At 39.1% G+C, this 6,327-nt stretch overlaps 1 pseudogene across 1 annotated transcript; it reads right to left on the bottom strand.

The window, feature by feature from the left end:
* Positions 1–875: 875 nt before the first annotated feature.
* LOC308432382 (rho-related GTP-binding protein RhoE-like) lies at positions 876–5,332 on the bottom strand (annotated as a pseudogene). Its single transcript has 4 exons — positions 5,254–5,332; positions 3,300–3,359; positions 1,819–1,906; positions 876–1,725 (listed from the first exon to the last, which is right to left on the bottom strand). The product of its transcript is annotated as a rho-related GTP-binding protein RhoE-like (transcript).
* Between the last annotated feature and the right edge of the window lie 995 nt (positions 5,333–6,327).

The raw sequence follows: 6,327 nt of genomic DNA on the forward strand, positions 1-6,327 counted from the left end.
TAGAACTTCCTTCCAGACAGCCCAATTCCCCAACTGTGCTCTCTGCTACTGGCTACTCCTTGATTCAAGGTGTCTCCTGGTGAAATCAGCCCCCACCTGCCTCCTTTTTAATCCCTATCACATCAGACAAAGACATCTTTTATTCGACTTCTTGTTTTCATCAACGATGGCAAAAAGAAAAACAAAGCCACACACTCTCTTCTAAATAACGCACAAAAAATATTACATGGGACAATTTACTACTTGTTAAGGACAATCACAGGATGAACCAAACCAGACAGAATAACAAGCACAACTCTCTTCCAGTTGATCTACGCAATCTCTGTAGTGCTGGTCGACGAATCCCACCAGGTCCCAGTACGATTTCCATTTTAATGATGAGCTAGGAGGAAATGAGATCACATCCTCTAGAAAACTAAACGCTAAGGTCACAGTGCGAGTTCTCCACCGAGGACGGTCTACAAATACATACTTATTGGAAAAGGGGGATTAAAACATTGGAAAAACTAAATCAAAGTAGAGATCCAGGAGTAGCTTGTCAGAAAACCACAACCACAAAACCGAAAATACTCAAGCACCAATCAGAGCGTAGATGTTCTTCTAGGAGGTTCTGACTACCCCCCCACTTCTCTAGTGCTCGCCCATTTGCAGCTCCCTTTGTTTTTGGCATATTGTTCAAGCCACACTTCTTGTCACACAAAACTCTTCAACGCATTTGCTTCTCACCAGTCAGTCTACATGCCGAAACTACGGACAGAATCCGAAAACGTGGGTATTCTTTCAAGGGCCTCCTAAGCTCGTGTCTATGTGACTTTGGCTGTGCATTTCATTTGACTCCACCTTTCCGTTTGCTCTTGCTGTTTTAAATTTGTATTTCATTTTTCACACCAGATTCCCGTGTCCTCATTAAAGACGGCGAGGTCTAACATCACAGTGCAGCTCTTTGCTTTGTCCTTTAGTAAGTCCGTAGCAACTGCCGAGAATTCTGGTCTGCAAGGCATGTGTGAAATCTGCTTTGTAACCCTCTGTGATTTGTTCTGCTTAACCTTTTTCATTTGTCTTATTAACACACCCTGAGGTGGCCACGTGAAAAATGTCTCTGACGCTGTTTTCTGACTGTAGAGCTGAACATTCTATGTAAGTGGCCGCTCCGATCTGCTTGGCCATGTTGGCCCCCTGATCATGTGACACAGGAGTCTGCCTGTGATTTGAGAGTCCCACTAATGTGCTGACATCTATCCTCAGATCAGACTTGCAGCCAACCAAAGTCATCTTGGTATTGGGACAGAACTCCTGGATTTCACCTTTCCACTTTTTAAAGACACTGTCCAGAGTCTCTGGTCTACTGATGTCAAAGCAAATGAACATCAGAATCTGGGTGAGAGAGGGGACGGGCGTTGTAAGGCGTTGTAAGGCGAACCTGAAGTGTCCCACAGGCTCAACTCTATTCTTTGTGTGTCGATTTCAAGACTGGCAGTGTAATTCTCAAACACCATAGGGACGCAATTTTCGGGGAAGCAGTCCTTTGTGAAGACGTGCAGCAGCACGGTTTTCCTACACTGGCTGTCCCCCACTACTACTGTCTTCCCTTTCACGTTCTGATTAGGATCCATGATAGATTTACTGGATAATTTCTGGCTGGCTCTTCTCTCCTTCACTGATGTTTCCTTTTTTTTCTCTTGGGAACAGGAATTTTTCTTTAGAAGGAAAAGAATATATTCTTCTCTGTATAAAAAGCGAATATAAAAATAAATGGTAAGGCCAGAGGGAACGCCTTAAGCGCAGCGGAATGGAGGAGGAGAGGCAGAGGCTCTTTACTGCTCTCCAACAAGTTTTCTGCCTGACTCCGCGCCTCTCTTCCCAAGTCCAATTCCGATCTGTCTGCAGTTCGGTTCTTTCTTAAGTCCTGTAACAATAATACACATAGATTCTGAAACAGGTTTTCAGTTCTAGGCATTAGAATTAATATCATTGAGTTCATTCCATATTAGGTTAAGGAAAATATCCTATAAGTTCATCTGAGGCGAAATTATAATAGTCTGCATATTTTTTCTGTGTGATAACACAAGATTGACTAAAATATACTTTGTAAAATCATGAACTCATTGTGGCCATTGTCCCACCATCTCTCACTGCATTTGCCATTAACCTCAAACTTACTGAGACACTTCCCAAATCAGGCACTGTCAGTCCTATGTTGGTCTGTGTGCAAAGGCTATTTTATCATCTTCCACAATGATGAGCAGTTAAAGGACCTGTGCATTTAAGACTTTCTACCATTCAAAAATCACAGGGTGTCTGTAGAGGGTTCTCTCTGAGTTATGCAAGTCACACCCCTCTCTCAGGCCTGCTGTCTATTGCTGCTTTTGAAGATGGCATTTCTATCCCATTATCATTCTTACACCACCTACCAATGGACTTATTTTTCATCTTCTTTTCAATCACTTGCAGTTTTTATCTGACTGAGGTTACTATCTCTTCTTTCATGTGGGAAAGGAGTTTTAGTTTCATTGACGAAGGGAAAAGATGAATGTTAGGGAAGATGAAATTTTTTGAAGTCATATATGATAACATATGTTCATGTTATAGAAAGTATTCAAGGGAAGTCAGAAGTGTGTGCTCATATATTCATCTGAGAAGGTATCTAGCTGTGCTCCTTTATTGCCTATACTTTTATCCTGCGTTGCTGACAATCTGTTTCTTTTGTCTCAGCCTCCCAAATGTGGAGATTGTTGGCATCAATCACCCAACATGGCACAAGTATGATTATTAAAACCACAATATGTGGAAAGTTAAAAACATTAATAGTATTGGAAAATTATCTTAGGATGAGGGATAGTAATGTCATCTGAAATAGTTTTCACCACATGGCTTACTATGACAAGTCCTACCTCCAATAAAATCTCATTATATTGGAAGGGACTGTAACTTACTCACCTGCATACATATTCATACCTATAAATACATATAGGTGTATATATAATGACATTTTAGGTATATTTTGATTGTGTGCACAAATTAAAACATACTAAAACAAATCTTGGATCTAACATTGTTACTACAGGTTATTTCTAGGAGGCGCTGTGAACCGTAGATTTCTGCAGGGGCTTTGGGAGACTGGAGAAGAGTAGAGAGGTTATTGAACTTTAAGGTCTCCCAGGATATGTCTACAGCACATAGGTTCAGCATCAGATACAAGGTCAGTGGTATGTACACATAGCTTTCACTATGTGTAGGTATTTAGACCCATGCCAACAGAAGCAGAGATAGGTTACTCATTTCTTGTACTGGGTACTTACCAGGAATCTTCACTGTTCTACTGACAGTGGATCTAGAACAGAGTTTGTTCTCACCACCATCTGTATTCAGAATAAAGATGTGACAAGTTAATACTGTGAACACTGTTGTCCACTTCTGTGACTCGTTGTGCAATACACACACACTTTAGAGTACAGTCTGTCGGCCAGTGTCTGAATCAGCACTTGTCTCTTTACTCAGCATGCTACGCAAAATCTCTCTCTTTGTCCCGAAGGTCACTGAGCCTTGCTTATTTAACTAAACCTGAGAGTCCAGGAGAGCTTTTAGAAGATGATGTGTCCTTAAATCTTTGAGTCAATTTTAAACAATTATTTTCTTCTACTTTTGACTATCATGAAAGCTTGATTTTAAAGGTGATTTGACATAAAGTATTTTAAATTTTATGCCTGTGTCCATTTGCAGAATACGTAGTCTGGAAAAAAATTTAAGAATGTTCATTTCATATTAATCGTCCTATTCTTCAAACATATAATCTTTAAATTCAAAAATGACATCAATTTTGTTTATTGAATTTTTAACATTAGCTATGAGTAAATATGACCTGGGTATAAATTTCATTTGCGTCTGAGGTCTTTTTTGTAAGAGCTAGTACTTTGAGTAATCCTGGTAAATTATGTTATATAAAATTACAGTTGAGTTACTCAGGACCTTTTACATCAAATGTTTGTTTGACACTGAATAAGGAAACAATGAAACTGAAGCACATTCATCTTTTCAAATCCCAAAGTTTCCATGTAATTAGGACGTGGACAGAACACAAAAGGCGGCATCAGAGCGTCAGAGGACACTACCTACCATCTCTGCTCCTTACTTCTTTCCTTGCTGAATAATTAAGTATATTTATACATATATATTACACATAGTGGTTAATTTTATAAAAGCATCTCCCTTTAACATTATTATATATACAATATATTTATACACATCTTGATAACTTTTTATTTTCAAATTTGCACAAGTTATTATCATCTGAATGGGATAAAACAACAGTGTAAAAATTGCTACCATAAAGTCAGGCTGTGGACAAGCTTATAGTGGATTTCCTTTATTATTGATTGATGGGGAAGAATCCAGTCCATTGTGGGTGGGGACAGCTCTTGGTCTTGGACCCCAGTTTTAAACCAAATAGGACTGAGAAATCACCAACGAAGGAAGCAGTTAAACATCACTCTTTTATGCACTGGTCAGCTCCTGACACTGCGTTCCTGCCTTGTTTTATTTCCTGTTATTGCTTTTCACAGTGATAAAATGTCACTTGATCTGTTGCACTTGGAATGTAAGCCTAATAAAATTTCCATCCTTTTAAATTAATGTGGTCATAATATTTTATCATAACAATAGTAAGCCTAGCTAAGACACATCCCTTACCCTCTCTTTCTTTCTGTTCCATGTTTCATTTCTCACAAGTTTTCTTCCCTTTTCTGGTTTTCCTTCTACAAACCTACCACAATTTTGATTTATTTATATATTGCATTTAAAAGATCTATGATTTATACAGCAAAGCATATGTATAATAGTTTATTTCTAAACCATATGTCTACCCTTTACTCTTTCTTGTGGATTGTATATCAATCTGAACTTGGAATGAGTCAAACCTGTGTGTTTCACACGAGAAGCAAGTGATCTTATCCACTGTGATGACTGTCTGTCCACAAAGAGCCAATTAGGAAAATCTAGAATTGTAGGGTGCTTCTTGTGTTTCTGTATTGACTTCTCTCCCAGTGATATCTTACTGTCTTTGATGGTATTTTTGGCTTTTTATTTAACCTGGATACTCTCACAACCCTCTGTCCAGGTAAGTTACTTCCTTATTTGATGACTTATTTGCATAGGTCCCTAGAGACAGCCCAGCTGCCTTTGATTTATAAATCAGGCCTTCACATTGAGATTTTAAATGAATCAGTCCAGCGTAGGCATCAAGATGAAGTCACATACACAGGTCTTCGTATTTGTACTGCTCTGGTTGTCTGGTGAGACATTTACTTGGTGCAGACAATGCCATTAGAAAACTCATTTTGGATTCCAAAGATTGTCAGGAAATCTTTGTGTGTATAAGTATATACTCATCCTTTATTTCTGATTTCAGGTGCTGATGGGACCATTGTGATGACTCAGTCTCCCAAATCCTTGTCCACATCAGTAGGAGACAGGGTCACCATGAGCTGCAAGACCAGTCAGAATGTGGGTAATAATATAGTCTGGTTCCAACAGAAACCAGGACGGTCTCTTAAAGCACTTATATACGGGTCTTCCAATCGGCACACTGGGGTCCCTGATCGCTTCACAGGCAGTGGATCTGGGACAGATTTCACTCTGACCATCAGCAGTGTGCAGGCTGAAGACCTGGCAGTTTATTACTGTCAGCACTATTATGAATTTCCTCCCACAGTGCTTCAGCCTCCTACACAAACCTCCTTGAGATTCTAACCAGCTGTTTACACCACACAGCCTGTACACTTCCCCTTCTGTCTGAGAGCTGCTATGCCAACTAACTAATACAGAGTAGCCTTGAGCATGCACAGTTCCTCCTTCTGCCTGAGAGCTGACCTTCCTGACTAACTGATACAAATTTGGTTGAAAATTTATGAATAGATTCTTTCTCTGATCCATTGAATTGGAAGGTCTTTATGGCAAAAGGAAATAAAAACATTTGTGTTTTTTTTGTTTTTATGCTCACATTTTGCATATTATACATGATACATTCATTATCTTGCATTTTGGAGTGCGAAATTTCAACATGGATTTTCATGGACTAAATTAGGAACCCGACAGCCTATGTTCCCACTGGAGGATAGAGAAGACAACTTGCGTTTTTCTTTTCTCAACTGTGAGATGTCTTCTTTACTCTTGAACACTGGCAATTTCTCTTCTTTGTCTAACTTTATTTGCTTAGATAGGTTGATTTGCATCCCAAAATACAAAAACATATTTTACATTGTGACGACCATTTTCCATCTCGGTTCTCATTTCTGACACATTTTTTCTCTAACTAATGTCCTTTCAACTTCT

This window comes from Micromys minutus (assembly GCF_963924665.1).
Source record: "Micromys minutus genome assembly, chromosome: 18".
NCBI classification, from domain to species: Eukaryota; Metazoa; Chordata; class Mammalia; order Rodentia; family Muridae; genus Micromys; species Micromys minutus.